General features: G+C 39.4%; 1 non-coding gene across 3 annotated transcripts; it reads left to right on the top strand.

Moving 5' to 3' along the window:
* The first annotated feature begins 1,891 nt into the window (after window positions 1–1,891).
* LOC103972908 (uncharacterized) lies at window positions 1,892–22,174 on the top strand. Of its 3 annotated transcripts, none has more exons than XR_010492812.1 (7): window positions 1,892–2,057; window positions 19,888–20,027; window positions 20,109–20,797; window positions 20,907–21,286; window positions 21,360–21,447; window positions 21,535–21,683; window positions 21,811–22,174. It is a non-coding gene; the product is annotated as an uncharacterized LOC103972908 (transcript). The 3 variants fall into 3 exon arrangements; XR_010492811.1 differs by having other exon boundaries at window positions 1,893–2,057; window positions 20,103–20,797; XR_010492810.1 differs by having other exon boundaries at window positions 19,888–20,797.
* Window positions 22,175–22,729: the final 555 nt, after the last annotated feature.

The raw sequence follows: 22,729 nt of genomic DNA, 5'->3' as shown, positions 1-22,729 counted from the left end.
TTTTTTTTATCCAATTAATCTCTTGCAATCAAGTTATGATACTCTCTTTCTAAAAAGTATTTATATATGTTATATTATCGGTCTAATCTTATAACCTTGAAGTAATGTGAGAATCTCATCATGGACTTTGAGGCAATCACATGATTATATAGGTTGGTAAGGCAATCAATCACTTATCATTCTTCACACTTATCATTTATCATTCACTTATCATTCTTAATGCAATCACACAATCATAGAACAATCATATTGCTAAGATCTTTCACACGATTATATAGGTTGTTAGTGGCTTAATTCATCTTTTATCTTTTTAGTATCGAATCATTATTATTATTATCATAGAATTTGATTGTTTGATTTGAATGTAGATTCAAAATCGATATTCATTATATATCTATTACAATCTTGACTGACACCATACTCGTCCGATCTTGAAGGTATCAAATATATTCGACGCTAAGAAGGTCAAATCCCATCGACTCTGAAGAGGTTGAACCCTATAGAACTGTATCGAGAATATTGTTGATAAATATTCATCTAATGCTTAAGTTAATTTTGGGCTTGGAAGATTTGACTAGAAGTGTTCAAATTAAATTGAAAAATCAAATTAAATCCAAATAGAATTAATTCGGTTTGAACCAATTCACCAACAATTTGATTTTGAAGGCTACAAATAATTTTAGTTTGAGAGGATATTCTTCTTTTGTTCGTTTAACCAACTCGAATAATTGATTTTAGTTTAAAAATATCAACTCAATCTAAACTCGGTGAGTTTATAGCTTTTCCTTCATCAATGTTACTCGCTATCTCGTCTCTCATGTATTAATCATTTTTAATTTTTTATTAATTTGTATGTATCATTATACATCATCATCATTAAAAAAAATATTGCATATGAAGTCATTATTTTTTTATAGTATCTTTTAATTAAAAATAAAAAATCACTTGTGTATAATTTCATTTGCTTAGAATGTTTAGAATAATATTTAAAATATAAAGTTTTTAAGAATATATGTTAAATTGGATCCAAATTTTGGTTTGGTTCAATTAAACTGAACCAATTTAATAAACGCAATCAATTCATTATATATATATATATATATATATATATATATTATAAATTACTTAAATTTAAAAATCGATTAACTAGTTAATTGAATCAGATAGGTTCAATTTTTTCATTTTGGTTTGTTTTGAATCTTAATGTTCGAATCATTTTGAACACCCCTATATTTAATCCATGACTTAAATGGTATCAAGAAAAAGTGCGTGGGAGAATTCTTTTATGTTGGACTCTTTGAACCCATGATATATTATGGGGGATAATTTTTGTAAGTGTCAATTATATATCCATAGTATATCGATTATGTGCTTATCACATATTAGATATGTGTTGATAATCATGATAATCACATGCTACTTACATGACTATTACCCAATACTAATGTGTTGATTATTTTGATGTTGATGTGATAGTCATTTTTGATATGATATCCATGTGATATCGACATGACGTCTATATGATGGTGATATGAGGTTATCTATCATATATGATGGTATTATGACGGTGAGATGATGCTAATATATCATCTCACATGAGGTAACAATCACATCATCGATGTCATTTTTCTCATAATAATTATTAAAATTTAAATTTGAAGGTATTATTTGGAGGAATATGTATATAATAATAATTCAATTTCAAAACATTCTAAAGGTATATATATATATATATATATATATATATATATATATATATATATATATATATATATATATATATATATATATATATATATATATGTGAAATATAGATATGAAGTCATCATGACAACATCTTAAACGACAGGAAAGAAAGCTTGCGTGTTATACTAGTCCTCGTATTGGTATTTCCTTTGCAATCCCTCTTTTACCTTCTACTTTTGATCAAAACTTCTCATGCCCTAACAGCCCTTGCTTCAAATTGTAAAGGTTGGTCTTCGATTTGTCGTCGTGCGCGCATGGAAATCGAGATCAAATCGGTCCTGCTTTACCCATCTCTCCCGATTTTGCCACCGGTAAATTTGCCTTCATCTTTTTTCCCTTGAAATATTGATATTTATTGTATCGAGTATTGTTGCTAATCTCTTGTATAAATCTGTGTTTGTAAGGTAAAATTCATCCAATGATCATGAAACTTATGTGCATTTATATGCTGCTGTGCTGCATACTTAAGAACATTGATAAGATTTTGCACATTTCTATGCTACAAGACTTTTATCATAACTTGTTTGGATGACCTTTGCCGGTAGTTTTTCTGGATGTTGCTTTTATGCAAACCTTCCAATCCACTTATGGAATGGAAAAGGCTAATTTTGTCTCATAAAAGCCTTCCAATCCAGTTCAACCCTTGGCACTTATATGATGCTAGAGCCTTATCTGTCTCTTTATCTTCAGGCAAGGGAATTTATATTTTTGGATGCCAGATAGTAAGTGGAGTAGTTGAATCCAAGGAAAACATTTTCTACTGATAAGTCGAAGAATGCTGAACATGTTAGTTTTAACAAGTTTATATTTAACTTTTCGATTTCTGGGAACTAAACCAGTTTCTTGGATTAGTATTATAATTTTCCGAATAATCTGCTACTTGTGTTTAATGCTGATCTCCAGCATGTAATAGCAAAAGTCAAGAATTATTAGCATCTACATCTGTATTGTATTTTTGTTATTTATGCATCTTAGAGAATCATTAGCAACTAAGCAACATTGATCTGACTATTTTGATGTTTTCAATAGTAAAAAACCTAGGTATTTTGTCCATTAGGCTTGTCTCTCTGAGTTAGTCAATTTCTCTGTCTCACTACTTCCTGTAATCCTTTCTTACCATATCCAATAAAATCAAAATAATTCAATAAATTTTCACTTCTGGCTTATTTAGATCTTCACTTTTTGCAACAAATATCAACATGGCAAATCCAATATAAAAGAATGACTAACCATCACGTCGAGTTTTATGATCTAAATATTGGGTGGTATACTGTCACGAACTTAGCTAAAATTGCCTAAGTCATGAGGCACTCTTGCGGCAAAGTCACAGACGTAGCTGGAGTTGCCTAAATCGTGAAGCACCCTTGCGCCAACTCCTCGGACTTAGCTAGGATTGCCTAAGTCATGAGGCGCCCTTGCGACATATGCGTCTCCAAAGGGTCAACCTAGTTGCAACCTCATACAGGTCCCGAAGGACCTGTGAAACAAAAGGTTGATTAGTTTGAAAACGAGCGACAAACAAGTGTCGACATCTCGCGAAGAGGGAAGCTTTACAAGCAATTTAATGAGCACCTTGAGTGCAAGGAAGAAAAAAGAGGAAGGAGAAAACAAGGACTTTAGAAGGTAGAACGAACAGTTGTAAGTCCGCTAACAACTGCTCACCGGGTGTTGGGCACGAAGGCAAGTTCCCGTCAAGTTAACGTGCGAACTTGTGAAGATTGTTCAACGCCCGATACTACTTGATATGAATGAGCAAGTTGATTATAATTCTGTCAAAGACCCTTTAACTATTCATGGAGGACCAATGACAAGAGATATAAAATGATGAAAGAAGCCTTAACTTGTTTATTGGAAGACATTTGGAAGGAGCAAGCTGGTCAAAATTTGGTCAATGTTCTATAGATATAAGAAGAGCCTAAAATAGTCAACCTGATTCAAATAAGTCCGCATCGTGAAGAGAAAGTCTAGCCTTGAAAGAAGGATGAATTTTTAGCCCATTTTGAAGAATAAAAGTCATTCAGCCATATTGGACCATATTAGGAATTGTGGGCTTATTCATGAATAATCATTCAAATCAATTCAAAGCAGATTCATGAGTAATCTACATTCATACATTAGGAATATGAATGTTATTTAATGTATTTAATGGATTCATTCCCTTTGTGCATAGCCTTTATACTATATAAACAAGGCTGACTCCCTTTGTAAGAAATAAAATTCAGAAGTATATTCAACTTTCAACACCGGTGAGTGTTTTGTTTTTAAGTTCTTGCATGAATTTTGGAACTTATCAAGCTTTTCTGCTTGTGGCATTCAAAACCCAAAAAACTTTGTTTTTCCTTTCAACTTATCAAGCTTCTTAGTTTGTGGCATTTTAAGGGAATCAAAGTGCTGTTATAATTACTTCATCAAATTTTTATTGATAAAGTGATTAGAATAGTTTCCCTAACTTCAATCTTGAACGATCTGTCTTGTTTCAATTCGTTGGAGGGAGTTAATTTACACTCCATATGTATTATAGCTCTTTAGCTATCGGGATGTATGGTTGCTAAGTTAATGATTTCCATCATTTGGTATTAGAACAACCATACACCCCGATAGCTAAAGAGCTATGATACATATGGAATGTAAATTGACCCTCTCAAACGAATTGAAACAAGATGGATCGTTCAAGATTAAAGTTAGGGAAACTATTCTAATTACTTTATCAATGAAAATTTGATAAAGTAATTAGAACAACACTTTGATTCCCTTAAAACGTCACAAACTAAGAAGCTTGATAAGTTGAAAGGAAAAACAAAGATTTTTATATTTTGAACGCCACAAGCAGAAAAGCTTGATAAGTTCCAAAGTTTATGCAAGAACTTAAAAACAAAACACTCACCGGTGTTGAAAGTTGAATACATTTTTGAATTGTATTCCGTACAAAGGGAGTCAACCTTATTTATATAGTACAAAGGTCAAGTACAAAGGGAATGAATTCATTAAAAAATATATTAAATAATATTCATATTTCTAATGCATGAATGTAGATTACTCATGAATCTGCCTTGAATTGATTTGAATGATTATTCATGAATAAGCCCACAATTCCTAATATGGTCTAATATGGCTGAATGACTTTTATTCTTCAAAATGGGCTAAAAATTCATCCTTCTTTCAAGGCTAGACTTTCTCTTCACGATGTAGACTTATTTGAATCAGACTGACTATTTTAGGCTCTTCTTATATCCATATAACCTTGACCAAGTTTTGACCAGCTTGCTCCTTCCAAATGCCTTCCAATAAACAAGTTAAAGCTTCTTTCATCCTTTTAGCTTTAGCTCTCGTCATTGGTCCTCCATGAATAATTAAAGGGTCGTTAGCAGAATTAAAATTAACTTGCTCATTCATATCACTACCCCTAAGCCCCATCCCCCCTGGTGCCATCGTAGGGGTTCCATGGTGCTGAGATGATTGATGTTTCGTGTGAGCATGTGGTCTACAAAAAACAGACTGTGACACGCGAAAATGGAGCCATTTTGGGGCAGTTTGGCTCGGCACGGTGAGCAGTCGCACTGCAGCGCTACGAACTATTGTTGCTTATATTTTTCAAGCAAAAAAAACATACAAAACCAAGGCAAAACATACTGCTATATATCTGTACAAGCATACAAAAGCGACGAACGGTTCGTTGAATGAAGTTGTTGCAGGTGCGCGATGATCGTTCGTGACAATACGTAAAATACTGCTCCTCGATCCATGCACCACCCTCGAGCTATGTAGATAGGATCATCAACTTCCCGACGGTATCGCCAATGTCGGTCGAGGCATTGTTGTCCATGTCGCTATCATTTCTCTGGATTGAGTAGGTTGCTGAATGCGATTGAGAGGTTGTCTGCATGCCTTTGATTAGAGAGTGCTTCCTCTAACTTGGGTGTTAACTCTTCCTAATTAGCCTCCTAAGATCTAATCCACAAATTGCAGCTTTGTAAAGTTTTAAGAGAAAAGTGAGTGAGAAAGAGATTAAGAGAGTATAAGTTTAAGAGAGTGAAAGGGGGTGCAATAGGGGGAGGAAAGGGTTTAAAAACACTTTCAAATGGAGTTGACTGTTGGAAAGGGTCAGATATAAGCCGTCCATCGGTAATGGTCGGATTTCGACCATTACCAAGTGGTATATGCCTGTTTAGAGCATTATAGAGCCTGTTAGTATATACCACCTGGTACAAGATGGTCCAAGTATTGGTCCCCTATCTGATTGGTATGCACCACTCGTACCGGGCCATATACCATGATACCACGAACCCTGCTCTAAGGATTGATTATGCTGTTTTCAGTCATCGTGGTTAAGCTGTCTCTATATAAAAGGCAGTCTTTACTTGTCAACAGTTACTATTTAATCTTACCTTCCTTTGAAAGATGAGTTATGGACAATGTAATTGAAGTTTGTAATAGAAGTATGCTAATAGAAGCAAAGCAGTTTAGCATTGTGTTGAAGCATCATGGCTAAACTGTCTCTATATAAAAGGCAGTCTTTACTTGTCAACAATTACTATTCAATGTTCCCTTCTTTTCGTAAAGATGAGTTATGGATAATGTAATTGAGGTTTGTAATAGAAGTATGCTGATATAAGCAAAGCAGTTTAGCATTGTGTTGAAGCATCAGATTGACAAAGAAGCTCTTCTTTGAAAAATTAAAAGAAGGTTTCTTGTTGGATATACCAAATCATTTGTGCAAAGTTGATGCCATCATCCAATGCACTGTTGCTTAAATGCTGAGACAGGTTCTTAGGCATTGATCTTTGAGGCATATCACAAGTTGAACAAGATCTGCCAGACATGAAGAGAAAATGTAGTCTAGACAGCACTGGCAATAGAAAGTGATATTGTTGGCCATGCCTTTTGTTACTCTTCAGTATGCCATAGTAGCTCAGTCTGAAGGTGCGTAGATCCTTCTTCTGTTTTCTTTGATCTGAGTGGCACACTTCGTAATTCATATGACATGCTTGCATTTATGATATAATGGCCTTTTACATCTTTACTATACTAGAATAAGGAGTTCAATCCAAATATTATGGTGCAATAGGTGCTGCAAAAGTAAGATGAAACAATCTGGCTAATATTTTGTTTGGTTGGAATAGGCATCATTAGGGTGAAGTGATATATGAGTCTTAGGAATATCTTTGGGGCAATATATGCCCCTGCACAGTTCCAGGATCTTATTTTGGAAAGCTACAGAGATAATGAATACCTCTTAGATGTGGTATAAATCTTTTGGTGGCTTTCATAAGAGTCTGTCTTCATAATTTATATAATCTGAGAGAAGAAATGTGCTAAAATTATTGAAAAATTCATTCTTGCTGGGGCTTCAGAATAAAAGAGGTAAAGCTGTGAATAAGTATGATGAGGATGGTTCAGTTGAATATTTTTTGTGTTTTGAAGGCTTTGAATAATTGTTTGTTTTCTGCCTATAATTGGAATTGTATTCTATACATTTTTATTTGTCGATACTTATTTTAAAGTGTTTAAAACAATACTGCAAGATGCATAGTGTATGACTGGTACAGAAGTATTTAATCTGTTTCTTCTATTTATCATAACTTCATAGATCTGCCTAGACTCTTTTGTGACTTTTTCCTACTTCAAAAGCTGCCAGGAAATTGATTTTGTAAGTAATATAAGAAGACTGAAATAATTATTAGGTGTTTACTATGCTGACTGACTTCTTGTACAATATATAAATATGTAAATTGCTCTCCTATTACTTATACTTCTTTGCAATAAAAGCTGCTAATCTTGTTGGCTTTTTGTGAGTTCGAATCAGATGTATTTTGATACATCACTCATGATTTCTTTTGTGTTTTATAATTCTCATGATGTGTTTTCACTTCTGATGATTAATCCATACTCCATTTCATGTTCGTTCCTTGATGCGTAGCTTGGTATCATTGGCTCCTTTAATAAAGTGGAATAATTTTGTTAAGAGAATGCAGAATAAGTAAATTGTGCATATGAAGCCACTTAATAAGTTATCTTTTTTAATACATTTTCTTGTTAGATAGCATCCTGTTTCCTTAGGTTGAAGTTACAATTATTATAAGCATTATTCGTTTGTAAGATTTCCAAGGAATGGATAGCCGTGCTTCATGCTTAATTTTCTATCATCTATACTTCAATGTCAATTCAATGATGTAATAGATAGTTATAAATTTGCAATTTGGAAAAGTGTTTATGGCAGCAAGAGAAACTCAGCATCTTGTCATTGTTTAAGTATGCTTCTGTTTTTAGTTCTTGAGTATATTATGACTGCAATGTGATATTTAGTTATATATGGAGTATGGATCCATATGTTTTTAGAAAACTATAATACAACAACAACAACAATAAAGCCGTAAGTCCCAATAATTTAGAGTCAGCTACATGAATCTTTTACCACCATTGAGATTTGTAAAAGATCATATACTTAGTTAAGTTTAGAGTACTTAAATCTTTATTTATAGTTTCTATTAAAGTCTTTTTAGATCTTTCTCTACTTATATTCGTACTATTAATATTAATTATTTTATATCTTTTGACCACCACATCCAGAGGTCTCCTAGGCAGATGCCCATATCATCTTAAATGACTTTTTCTCATCTTATCTTTTATCGAAGTGATTCCTAGTTATTAATGAATATTTTTTTTTTTTCTATCTTTATTGGTAACTCCACACATTCATCCAAGGTAGGCAATACCGAATGATGCCGCCCGGTACGGGTGGTACGTACCGGTCCGACGGCATATCGGTATGCAGACTGCTCACAACCGGGCGGAACGGTTATAAGCGCCCCGTATCGGACGATATGAGATAATATCGGGCGATAACGGTCGAAATTTCAATCGTTACCGCCCGACACAACTCGGTAACGGTCGAAATCAACTGTTACCGCATTGTAACGGTCGAAATCGATCGTTATCACACCGTAATAGTGCTACAGTGCTCCAACGATCAAATTGACCATTACCGCACTGTAACAGTGCTACAGTGCTCCATCGTATTATGGAGAATCATACGGGCAACAACAGTATGGTGATAGTTGGTCATCCTTCTCTGAGCAACAGTATGATACAGAGCAGCAGATCAGTAGCGAAAGTAGAAGCTCTGACATTCACCAATATATGCCTCAAGAGCTGCCTCGGACAAATATGATTCATGACGATCAACACCACATTGATGCATCAATGACATATAGTGTATCAATACATTATGTCATGGGATCAATTTCATGATTGGGTCCAACAAACATATCATATTGATATGCAGATGTATAGGATCGAGGACTCCGATCCACCACCCGTGGAGACCCGTCATTCATTTTAGTGGTAGAATCAACAATCAGGTATATCTACATATGTGATTATTTAATTCATTTGAATTTTAGAGTTTATATTGTAACAAAATAGTCTAACAATTCAAATGATTTTTCTGTAGATATTTCAATATTTACAGAAGGACAATCCATAACGGACTGAAATACGAGCCTTGAACAAGACTTTCTCAAAGCCCGAAAAAGATATGTGATACTATTATTACCTAATTTATATTGATTTTGTTAAACTTATACTATTACTATATTTATTTCTAACTAAGGTTTGCAATACCGTACTATACCGGTGTTTCGAGGCGGGCTCGGTACGGTACGGTATGGTGTACCGAGCGGTACGCCAAGCGTACCGAGCGGTACACCTAATTTAGGGTGTAAAACCCTCCGAAAATGCCTGAAAAAAAAAGAGTTAGGATAGGGTTTTAAGGTTAGAAACAAGGAAGGCAATACCGAATGAAAATAAGAAAATAAAAAATACTACCTACCAATCCTGATTTTCAGGCATACTACCTACCGCCTTCCTTGTTTCTAACCTTAAAACCCTAGACTACCTACCAATAGAATTTTCTTATTGAGGTTAGAAACAAGGTTAGAAGATAAGAAAATAAGAAAATAAAAAAATACTACCTACCAATCCTGATTGAGAGTAGGAGAAGAGGTAGAGAAGGAAGAGGAAAAAAATACTAGGCAGGCGGGCGATGTTCATCCCGAGCAGCGGGCCATGGGCAGTGGACAATGGGCGTAACTAGGAAGGTGAGGCAAATGAGAGATCTAAACCTTAAGAAAAAAAAATCTGAAATGACCCAAAAAGGGCTGGTTTGTATGTTGGTTCATCTTTGGAGTTTGAACCAATAAATACTGCCCGCTACAGACCGTCTGGGTGATATTTAGAACTATAGTTTCAACTATTTTGATTATGGATTATTTGTGATTTGAAATGTCATATCCAGTGGAAATAAAGTAAATGTTAGTATTTGAAGACTGTAGGTTATGACTCAACTTGTGTACAAATTTCCTTGGCAAAAGAAGATCAAATCACTTTTATCATGAGAATCCTAAGGAGATGGTTGTTCAAATTCCGCAATGTCATGAACGGTCGTCGTGCACCCGCAACAACTCCGTTCAACGAACCGTTCGTCGCTCTCATCTACATGTACAGTTACTTGGCAGCCTGTTTTGCCTTGGTTTTGAGTCATTTTACTTGTAAAAATGTAATTTCGAATAAGCTGCAGAGTTACAAAGCGACCGCTCACCGAACCGAGCAAAACAGCCCCAAAACAGCTCAAAACAACTCCGTTTTCATGTGCCGCGGGTTGATTTCTAGAATCTGCCTTCGCTTACCAAAACATCAGCCATCTCAGCCCCTTTGAACCCCCCGGGTGGCACAGGGTTGGATGGGGCTTCGGTATAGTACTGGTCGTTGAACACTCATTCGCAAGTTCGCACGTTGCCTTGACGGGAACTTGTTGTCACGCCCGGGACTCGGTGAGCAGCTGTTTGTGGGCTTGCAGCTGTTCGTTCAACCTTCTAAAGCCCTTGTTTTCCCCCTCTCCCTCTTTTCTCTTGTGCACGCAAGGTGCTCGCTGCATTGCTTGTAAAGCTTCCCCTCTTTTCGCGAGATGTCGGGACTTGTCCGTCGCTCGTTCTTTCGAACTAATCAACTTTATCTTTTACAGGTCCTTTGGGACCTGCGAGAGGTTACAAGTGGGCTGATCTTTGCGGAGCAATATCGCAAGGGCGAAGTGCGACTTAGGCAACGCAAGCTAAGTTCGCGTCTTGGCCGCAAGGGTGCCTCACGCCTTACGCAATTCCAGCTAAGGCCGTGACATTGTGGTATCAGAGCCAGGTTAAGCACTTCGAGCGAGCAGCGAAGGAACTTCGTAACTTTGCCATGGCAAAGCATCGTGGCGAATCCAGCAAGACGGGGCAAGCCGGACCCTTGCCCCAAGCAGCCGCAGGTGGGCTGCATGTGCACACTCGCTCTCATGCTGTTGGAGCCGCTCAAGAGGAGCGCGGCAGCAAACATGATGAGCGAGAAGTTGGCTACTCTCCGCGAGCGGATGAGGCGCAATCTGGAGTGCCAACTGGAAAAAAGAGTCACAAGGAGAGACTCACAACGGCGGAAACCCGCCTGGATGTTCTTGAAGCGAGCGTGGAGGAACTCTACCATGGCCAACAAAGGCTTGTTGGGGTAGAGAGCTCGCAAGAGGAAGCGGAGTCCAGGATCGACAAGGTCGAGGCCCTAGTCGATCGACTATCTGATGACACCAAAGACTCCGTGCAACACTTATAGGATGTTGTGGCGGAACTCACTTCAAAGGTGGCCATTCTCACAAGAGCACTAAATGCGGGAGGAAACAACACCCGCGTTGCACCACCACAAAACTTGAGGGCACCCGAGCCTCATGGTTATGAAGGGGCCAGAGATGCCAAAGAGCTCGAGAATTTTCTGTTCGACATGGAACAATACTTTCGAGCTACGAGGCTAGATTCTGAAGATACCAAAGTTTCTATAGCAACAATGTATCTGAACGAAGATGCGAAACTTTGGTGGCGAACCCGTTGGGAGGAGATCCAACAAGGTCGGTGTCGGGTTGACACATGGGAAGACTTGAAGCGGGAGTTGAGAACTCAGTTCCTACCTGAGAACACAGAGTTCGTCGCAAGAAGGAAGTTGAGACAACTCCGCCAGAGTTCCACCATTCGAGACTATGTGAAATAATTTTTTGCACTAATGCTGGACATACAGGACATGTCCGAGAAGGACAAGTTGTTCAGCTTCCTCGATGGTTTGAAGCCATGGGCTCAACAGGAACTAAATCGAAGGAATGTCACCGATGTGGTCGGGGCAATTGTTGCTGCAGAAAAGCTCACCGACTTTGTTTCCTTCGAAGACTCAGGGAGAAGGAAACAATCTTCAGGCAATCACCCTTTAAAACATTCTTGAGGGAAGGAGCTCGGAGGCGAACAAAAGAAGAAGAGTTCCCACAAAGGGCCAAGCCCGAAAGGCAAGGCCCCGAAACTTGGCGGATGCTTCTTATATGGAGGGCCACACATGGTGAGGGAGTGCCCACAAAAACAGGCACTCAATGCGCTAACAGCTTCCATCTGCCCTCCCAAATCAGACAAGGGCAAGGCTGTCGCCCTTAGTTCAAGTAGTTCTGAAGCCAGCAGCGACGATGAGGAGTCGCAAGGACCCCGGATGGGAGCCATGCGTTTGTTGAACGCCATGTGGGGTCAAGTGGGGGAGAACCCGAAGACAAGGCAACAAAAAGTAGGAAGTGGCAAGCTAATGTATGTTGACATCAAGCTCAATGGCCAAACAACTCGTGCAATGGTGGACACGGGCGCTACCCACAACTTTATAGTCGATCGAGAAGCAAAGCGACTTGGGTTGATCTTAGAGAAGAGCCCAAGTCGAATGAAGGTGGTGAACTCGGAGGCCAAACGAATCTCCGGGTTGGCGAAGGGAGTCCCCATCAAAATCGGGACATGGAGCGGGAACACCAACATGATGGCAATGTCATTGGATGACTTCCAAGTGATTCTTGGAATGAAGTTTATGCACGCGGCGAAGTTGGTGCCAATGTCGTTCTTGAACTCCCTATGTATGATGGGAGGCGACGATCCCTACGTGGTTCTTGTCTCTCGGAGAGGAACCAAGGAACCGCAACATATATCGGCGTTGCAACTAAAGAAAGGGGTGCGAAAAGGTGAATTAACCTTCGTGGCTGCGATGAAGCTAGAGCCACTTGACGAGAAGGTCATTCAAGAACCTACTGTGGTGGCAAATGTCCTGAAAGAGTTCAATGACGTTATGCCACCCGAGTTGCCGAAGACTCTTCCACCACGTAGGGGCATGGATCACAACATCGAGCTGGAGCCAGGAGTGAAGCCTCCAGCGAGACCACCCTACCGCATGCCCCCGCCAGAGTTGGCAGAACTCAGGAAGCAGTTAGGTGAACTGCTAAGCGGTGGTCTCATCCGCAGCTCTAAAGCACCTTTCGGAGCTCCAGTTTTCTTCCAGAAGAAACAAGATGGGAGCCTCCGATTATGCGTCGACTACCGAGCCCTCAACAAAGTGACAGTGAAGAACAAGCATCCCATCCCACTCATTGCGGACTTATTCGACCAATTGGGCAAAGCCAAGTATTTCTCAAAACTCGACCTTGGTCGGGGTATTGGCAGGTGCGCATTGCTGAAGGCGACGAAGCGAAGACTACCTGTGTGACCAGGTATGGAGCGTTTGAGTTCTTGGTGATGCCTTTCGGCTTAACCACCGCTCCGGCCATGTTCTGCACTCTCATGAACCAACTATTCAAGGAGTATTTGGATAAGTTCGTGGTCATCTACTTGGACGATATCGTCGTCTATAGTCAAACGCTCAAGGAGCACGTCAAACACCTTTGGACAATTTTCAAGGTTCTTAGGGAGAATACTTTGTTCGTGAAAAGGGAGAAATGCTACTTTGCTCAAACTGAGATCTTATTCGTGGGACATCGAATCGGTGATGGCTCCATTCGGATAGATAAGTCGAAGGTGCAAGCGGTTGCGGAATGGCGAACTCCAAAGAAGGTGCCAGAGTTGAGATCCTTCCTTGGTATCGTCAACTATTATCGACGCTTCATAGCGGGATATTCGAAGCGTGCAACCCCACTGACGGAGTTGCTAAAAAAGGAGCAGCCTTGGAAGTGGTCTGACAAATGTGAAATAGCATTCCAAGATCTGAAGGTTGCTGTTATGGAAGAACCAGTGCTCAAATTGCCAGACTATGGGGAGCCTTTTGAAGTCCATACAGATGCTTCGGACTTCGCTATTGGGGGAGTACTCATGCAGGAGGGTCATCCGGTGGCCTACGAGAGCCGCAAACTCAACGAGACCGAGCGGCGGTATCCAGTGCATGAGAAGGAGATGATAGCGGTGATTCACTGTCTACGAGTTTGGCGACACTATCTCCTCGGATCGTGATTTGTGCTGAGGATGGACAACATCGCTTTGAGCTATTTCCAAACTCAAAAGAAGCTCTCCCCAAAGCAGGCGCATTGGCAGGACTTCTTGGCTGAATTTAATATGGCAATGGAGTATAAGCCTGGGAAGGCAAATGTCATGGCCGATGCATTGAGTCGGAAAGTGGAGCGTGTGAATGCCGCACAATTGGAGGGCGGAGGCCAAGCAAGTCAGTTGCACTCCAACTTCCTTTCCAGGATCAGAGATGGATTGCATAGTGACCCCCAAGCAGTTATCCTGATGCAGCTCATCAAAGAAGGCAAGGCATGACGATTTTGGGTCTAGGAGGGACTCGTTTACACAAAAGGGAATAGGGTTTATGTTCCCCGAGTAGACAATTTGAGGCGTGAACTCTTAAAAGAGTGTCACGATTCCCTTTGGGCTGGACACCCAAGCATTCACAGAACGTTGGCTCTCGTGGAGAGGGCCTTCTACTGGTCGAAGATGGGGACTGATGTGGAGGAATATGTTCGAACATGCCTTACTTACCAACAAGATAAGGTGGAGCAGCGGAAGTCGGTGGGACTTTTGGAGCCGTTGCCCGTACCAGAAAGGCCGTGGGAGAGCATTTCCTTGGACTTCATATCAAGCTTGCCACTTGTAGGGAGACTCGGATCGATACTCGTGGTGGTCGATTGGTTTTCAAAGTATGCAACTTTCATTGCTGCTCCCCTACACTGTTCAGTAGAGGAGGCGGCCAGGCTGATGATAAAGGATGTGGTGAAGTATTGGGGAGTCCCGCACAATATCATTAGTGATCGAGACGCTCGGTTCCTGGGACGATTCTGGACCGAGCTATTCAAATTATTGGGGTCAAAGTTATACTTCTCTACAAGCCTCCACCCCCAAACGGATGGCCAGACTGAAAGGATAAACTCGCTCCTAGAGCAATATCTTCGGCACTACGTGAGTGCCAACCAACGAGATTGGGTGAAGCTGTTGGACATTGCCCAATTCTCCTACAACTTGCAGCGGAGCTCTGCATCCAACAAGAGCCCCTTCGAGATCATTACCGGGCAACAACCGTCGACTCCGCACACCATGGCTATTGGGTATACTGGGAGTAGTCCGTCAGCCTACCATTTCGCAAAGGAGTGGCATCGAAATGCAGATATTGCGCGGGCTTACTTGGAGAAGGCGGCAAAAAGGATGAAGAAGTGGGCAGACTTACGAAGGCGACCGCAAGAGTTCAAAGTTGGCGATTTGGTGCTGGTAAAGCTCCAACCAGCATCACTATAATTCTTTAGGAACAAAGTCCACAAAGGATTGGTGCGCAAGTATGAAGGGCCCTTCCCAATTATCAGCAGGGTAGGCAACGTCTCTTACAAGTTGCAGCTGCCGGCGTGGTTCAAAATTCACAACGTTTTTCACGCCAGCAACCTAAATGCCTACCACTCGGATCCGCAAGATGCTTCCCGAAGTGTTCCAACCCGGCTACCTCCCATCACAGCCTCCTACGAGAAGCGAGTTGAAACCATTCTGGCGGACCGCAAAATAAAGCTACCCAACGGAGCTGAGTAGATAGAGTACTTGGTGAAGTGGCGAAAGCTTCCCCGAATTGAAGCCAGTTGGGAGCCTGAAGATGCCCTACGACATGAAGAAGAGATCATCAACAACTACCAACAAGCGTCGACGAGGGCGTCGATAGTTTAAGTGGGGGAGAATGTCACGAACGGTCGTCGCGCACCCGCAACAACTCCGTTCAACGAACCGTTCGTCGCTCTCATCTACATGTACAGTTACTTGGCAGCCAGTTTTGCCTTGGTTTTGAGTCATTTTGCTTGTAAAAATATAAGTTCGAACAAGCTGCAGCGTTACAAAGCGATCGCTCACTGAACCGAGCAAAACAGCCCCAAAACAACTCCGTTTTCATGTGCCGCGGGCTGATTTTTGGAATCTGCCTCCGCTCACCAAAACGTCAGCCATCTTAGCCCCTTTGAACCCCCCGAGTGGCATAGGGCTGGATGGGGCTTCGGTATAGTACTGGCCGTTGAACACTCATTCGCAAGTTCGCACGTTGCCTTGACGGGAACTTGTTGTCGTGCCCGGGACTCGGTGAGCAGCTGTTTGTGGGCTTGCAGCTGTTTGTTCAACCTTCTAAAGCCCTTGTTTCCCCTTCTCCCTCTTTTCTCTTGTGCATGCAAGGTGCTTGCTGAATTGCTTATAAAGCTTTCCCTCTTTTCGCGAGACGTCGGGACTTGTCCGTTGCTCGTTCTTTTGAACTAATCAACTTTCTCTTTTACAGGTCCTTCGGGACCTGCGAGAGGTTACAAGTGGGCTTATCTTTGCGGAGCAATATCGCAAGGGCGAAGCACGACTTAGGCAACGCAAGCTAAGTTCGCGTCTTGGCCGCAAGGGTGCCTCACGTCTTAGGCAATTCCAGCTAAGGCCGTGACAGCATGCCGGTGGTTGCCACCGGGTGCTAAGCTGTCTGAACATAGTATTTGTTATAGAGTAATTTGTCTCTTGAGAATATTTCTTTAGTTGGGTTGCAGGTCATTTGCATTTGGAGTTGTTTCTCCCATGGATTCATATATTGCTTAGACCAATACTGTTTATTAGTCGGACCAATTACCAATAGAAAACTGTACAGATACCATTATAATACCCATTCAATCTTGAATTATTATTTTTTTGTTCAATGGCATGGGGTAGTTCAAGTTGTTATACTACCTGTTATCATACAAATATCAACTTGATGCCAGTATAATAATATATATTTCGAATTTTTTTTGTTCTTCATGCTAGATATCAGTCTTTAATATCAGGGTCCATGGCCAGATTGGTATGGGTTTGGTCCGTTCCATCATACCAACATGTCGTATTTCATACCAACTGTTGGGAGAGAGAGAGAGAGAGGAGGAGGAGGAAGGAAGGAGGAAAAGGAGGTGAAGAAAAGAAGTACTAGATGCATGCGACACACAATGTACAACAGGTGGAAAGAAATGATGAGTGAGGGATGATGTGGAGGGGAGATAGGCTCAGGAGCGGACGTGAGTCCTAAAACCAAACCCAATTATTTTAACTACAAGCAGCCCTATGATTAAAAAAAGAGAGACTAAATTGCATTACCTGAAATGCCATGGCCTGCTTCTCAGTAACGTTTGGACCAGAAAATTCCGTTCGGTATAGACTGGTCCAAGTGAAATTGAAAACTTGCTAGATGTGGTACATATTGGTGTGTACCGCCTACCAGTTTTGTACCAGTCTAATAGGTTATTATTGGAACTGGTCTGGGATCTGTATTTAAATCCTTCTTTTTTCTTGCTTTTTAGAAATAATAGGATTGTCTAGTGAATATTGACATTTAAAGTTGGGTCTTATCAAGTTCTAGAAAATTAGGATCAGTATCTCTATCAAATATGATAGGTTGGATTCAAGATAACTATCTCTATCAAAAAACACTAAAATGTAAAAAATAAAAAAATAATTGACATAATAATATGATACAACATAAAAGGATTACTATAAAGTTATGTACATGATTTTTTTTTACAGTAGACTTGCATATCTTCAATATCATGCATCAAAAGTTATAATGAAATCATTAATTTATAACAAAGCATTAGTAAATACCACCTGAATGGCTGAATATAGGAAGTGGCTACAAACAATTGGACTCGAATAAAACAGAATGTTTCATTCAAGGTATGCAATACTGTGCCGTACCGGTATTTCGAGGTTGACTCGGTATGGTACGGTATATGCGTACCGAGCGGTACACCAGGGTGTACCGAATGGTACACCAAGGCTTATCGAGCGATTTTCTCTTACTGTAACACTGTAGCACTGCTACAGTGTAACACTGTAGCACTGTAGTACTGCTACACTGTATTACTGTAGAACTATAGCACGGTCCGTCCGGTAACGGGCGGTCCGCGTACCGGTATGCCATCAGACCGGTACATACCGCCCGTACCGGGCCCCGTACCGGGTGGTACCATTCGAAATTGCATACCATGGTTTTGCCACTCGCACACATGAGGTCCCTTCTAGGCGAGATGATTTCATGTGGAACTATCAAAGTTGCAGATATTTAGCCCCCAATAAGCTGCAGTTCAATTGGCCCAACCTAAGCTGGTACTAGCCCATTGTGCAAGGCTGCAAGCTGACTAGCACAGTCCCACCTTTGTGCCCCAAATCTTCCGTATTAAGTGTAATCTAGATACAACATAGACTAGCATTTCACCAATAGTATGCTGGATAGCTCTCATATCAAAATCTGATAATAACTTAGTAAGATCTTGACAATCTAAGAGATGATGAATTAGATTATTCATAGAAGTTAGAAGCTTGAGGGTTTTTAATGTATTGGCATAGCCATCAGATAACGTTGGTGGTGCTGTCTCTAAATCCCTTTTGGGCTTAGGTTAAGGATCACGGTAGATCCTCCATTGTTTTTGGAGAGTTTAACATCAGGGCATTATATAGTCTGATTTTTTGTTCTCTTTTTAAATCCTTTATAACTGTAGTAACTTGGGACATTTTGATAGAAGTTCTATGTAGTGTGTGTATTTCATGATAATTTAACATTGAAAACAATTACATAAAATTATGATGATGACATACTCAGGTCATCTTTGAATTGGCACACTTGTGCTTTCATTTGATTTCAATATCTCTAAACATTTCATTAATTCATCTTTGGTTCCTGCTTAATCCCATAGGTTGTCAGCACTTCTTGATGCTCTATTGTACCTTTGACTAACCTTTGAGCTTTACTATGATGCTCCATACATGATTAATATGTTGTGATTCATCATGATACATGTCAATATCTGGACAAATTGTAACTCATCGATGGTGATGTGCATCATTATAATAATAAGGGTGCTAAAAGTGACATTTTAACGAGTTTAGCATTCCAATTGTGCATAGCTTTAATTGCCTAAAATTGTGAGGTATAATTGGTGGAGTTACCAGTTTTAGGAAAAAATGATTTTGTTCAAGAGTAAATTCTTATTATCTGTCAGTTTCTATGATCAATCTCCATTTTTTTTGTTTTTGTTGGAATTTGAAGGTAACTAGTGTAATTATCTGAATTGCAAAAGTTACATCTTATTTGGGTCAGTTGTGAGGAAAGTTCTCAAGTTCAATTAGACCATCTAAATTTTACAAAATTACAATATTACACTTTTTATCTTTTTTCTAATTGAAGTTAGCTCATAAATGCTGCATAGTTAAATTACTTAATAGTCAGTTCAATTTTGATTTGCATGGCTAGCAATTGTTTTTTCTTCTTTCATTCTTTTACATACACTCCTTTCTTTTTTTCTTTTACATCTTGGTCCCTTCATATTTGGCTCCTCTTTCTCTTTGTTTCATGGAATTACTGCTGACAGAAAATGTCAGTGAGGACTACTGAAGGAATGTATCTTATGCAAATCTAGGAGCATGGTTTTGGATGAAACAATGGTTATTCTGAATCTTTTTAATAAATTTCTTACTTGTCATGTCTTAATATGCATTTATGGCCATCAGAAATATTTTGTTTCCCTTAGAAGTTTTATGCTCTGGCCCTTAAACAAGATTTGAAATACATGGAACATGTGTCTATCTGCCCTTCTCTGGTTGGATGTTTAGCTAATTCTTGCATACCAGTAATTTTTAGTACATAGATTTCTGGATAGTTTGTGTTCTTAATTTTGGGATTTCTGGAGTGTTCTTAGATATAAAATATTTGGCAATTAACTACCTAAATATTCCTTTTATGAAGTATCCAAGTTTTGAATACTATATTCTTAAGCACACTTTTCTTGTCTCACTAACAGTTACTACTTCTGTTTTGCAGTATTTATTCTACTTGTGATGTGAAGCACATAGCTAATATGGAGCATAGACCGTTGGCTAGTCAAACTCAAACTCAATGGTTTGAAATGCATCATCAGCAAATTTGGAATCATATACAAAATGATCATAAATTGAACTTGGGTAATTACACAATTTCAAGCATCATTAGTTCATATTTTTAAATTCTGAAACAAATGAAACAATGAAATACTCCAGTTTTAGTTCCAGGAAAAGGATCTTTCATGTTTCCAGCAGACAATAGCTAATGGGGCGAATTCTCTTGCCTATTTCAACCCTAGTTTGAGATCAAATGGTCTTCAATTCAGCAATTTTAGTTCAGAGTCTCCAAGATATATGGCAGCTAATACAGGAACATATTATGATCCTTCCATGCATCTTCCAACTGGTGGCAGTATTTTTTGAGTTCCTCTGAATTTTTCCCAACATGGATTTATTCTATAACCAATTTAATTTGAGGGTTGTGGGGAGTAATGTCAATCAACTGATGGATCATGAGAGAGCAACTTGCAAAAGGAAAAACACTATGAATTCCATGCTTGCTGACAGAGGGAATAGAAATGGATATTACAGTGGGGAAAGTTCTTCCAGTCTCACCACTTCAATTGGAAATTATCAATGTTAAATCCTCAGTGCCAGCCTTGGGATCCTGTCTGTTTTGTCCATAATTATATGAGTGATAGTGCATCAATTTCTGAGGAAGCATTTCAGAGAAATGTTAGAAGTTGGCATGACAATGTCATTCAGCTGAACAACATCTCATCTGGGATCCACTCAAGTAGCATCTTGACTCGGTATTTTCTTTCATCAGCAATTACTTAAGGTGCTGACTGGTGGAGAAGCGGAGCAATAATCCATATATGTGAATCCTAATACAAGGGCTTTTTCTTCAGGTTAATGTAACTTGCTGTTGCATAGTTGCTCATCTGTGTGTGCTTGTTTTCTCTTTTTGGAGTTGTGCTTAAACTAACTTGTACTTCTATTGGGTTCTTGAAACTGCAGAGAGAGGCTTCATAAATTATGAGATAAACAAACCTTGTATAGCACACCACGCCATCAACAGCAATATGTGGACCAATGGAGGATACCACTCCTACCTTACTGTGCCTGCTCATAGTTGTCCCTCCATACAATGCCTGGTGGAAGGTCCAAATATCTATGGTCAAAGAAGAGCTTATAGGACCAATCTAAGCTACCCATCCTAGGTTTCGGGAGCAACATCTGAGGATGTCAGGCCGACGAGGGTGGGGTCTCTCGTGCATTCAAGGCCACTCTCTTTAGCACGACCAAGTAATGAGAGGGATGGGAGAGCAAGAAATCAGTACAACAGATTCCAGTCATCCTGAAATGAAGACCCCATCCATGTTAGATGGATTCCTGACGTGAGGAATTTAATTTGAGGCTTTCTTCTTGTTACGTTATTACCTTTATCTCTCAATGAGATTATTTCTACAGGGTGCAATCATGATAAATCAAAGACCCCATGCATTTGTTTGATCAGCATCATGACATGAGACTAGACATCGACAACATGAGCTATGAGGTGCTGAATTTTTTTTTTTATTTCTTCTTATCTTTTCATAGAATTGGTACTTTGCTATATATTTATGTGTTGGTGATGATGGTACAGGAACTGCTTGCTTTAGGGGAGAGGATGGGCAATGTCAGCACCGGTTTGTCTGAAGATGCCATCACAAAATGCTTGACAGAGATAGTATACTGCTCTTCTGACCCAATACAAGAAGATAATCATGAGCAAGATAGCTGCACAATATACCGGTAAGGTTCACCAAACCAATTTACTAAAGATAGAGAGAGAGATGCATATTTGACAAGCTAATCTTTTTTCTAGTTAATGGAATGAACTCCTGTTAATTGTCATTTTCTTCTCTACGAACAACAACAGGACGCACACAAAGATAGAGAGACCATCTTGGGAGATTGAACTGCAAACAACTTTTCCACTCCAGCTGTATCGCGAAATGGTTGCTGAGCAAGAACATCTGTCCCGTATGCATAACCTCTGCCTTGGAAGAAAACTTTAAATGACAAATAAACTGCTAAATTCTGTGGAAATATTTTTCAAGGAAGGTCATTATGCTAATTTGTAAACACACTTTAGCTGCTAGACACAATATGCTTATAGCTTCAGACAAATTGATTCATTCAGTTTAACTGCTCAATCCTGGTGCCAGATTTTAGTGTTTCCTACCTTAGAAATGCTACGATGAGAAATGTGATGGTTATGAAACTGATTACTGCATGTGGTTTGCCTTTTTTGCACATCAAATTGATTCTTTCTTTTTCGTCTCTTATATTGATAATTACGTTTGTCTTGAAACCTCGTTGAAATATTTTCAATATATTCGTAAACTCTTGAGGATGTGAATCATAGTACCAATAAAAATTGGGTACAGAATTATTTTCTTTTCTTTATGATTTGAAGAAAATAGAGGGTGGATGAGTGAGAGGGAAGATGTTCCGGATTCAACAAGTTACGTTATTTTTCTGCGATTTTGTCATACCTCTTTGTTAACTATTTTCGAGTTGCGGAATGCATGCATATGATCTTGTTGAATTTTTTATACTAGTTATAAAATCCCGAATAGTGAAAGCATATAAAATTTTCTCAAATATACAAGAAAATCTTTCTACTCAGATAAGCTAAAGCAACTTCAATAAAGCTTATTATCTTTTATTCTTTTTATCAAATAGTAGACCTCTTAAAGTTCGATTGGATATTGGAATTCAAAGCGTGATGACCCTTCTCTATTGCTTTGATCTCCGTCTCTGGTGGATCCACAGGAACATGAGGTTTTCATGCA

Source organism: Musa acuminata, chromosome BXJ3-1, assembly GCF_036884655.1.
Source record: "Musa acuminata AAA Group cultivar baxijiao chromosome BXJ3-1, Cavendish_Baxijiao_AAA, whole genome shotgun sequence".
Taxonomy (NCBI): domain Eukaryota; kingdom Viridiplantae; phylum Streptophyta; class Magnoliopsida; order Zingiberales; family Musaceae; genus Musa; species Musa acuminata.
Note: the sequence above shows the minus strand (reverse complement) of the source record. Positions and strands in the feature narration are given on the sequence as shown.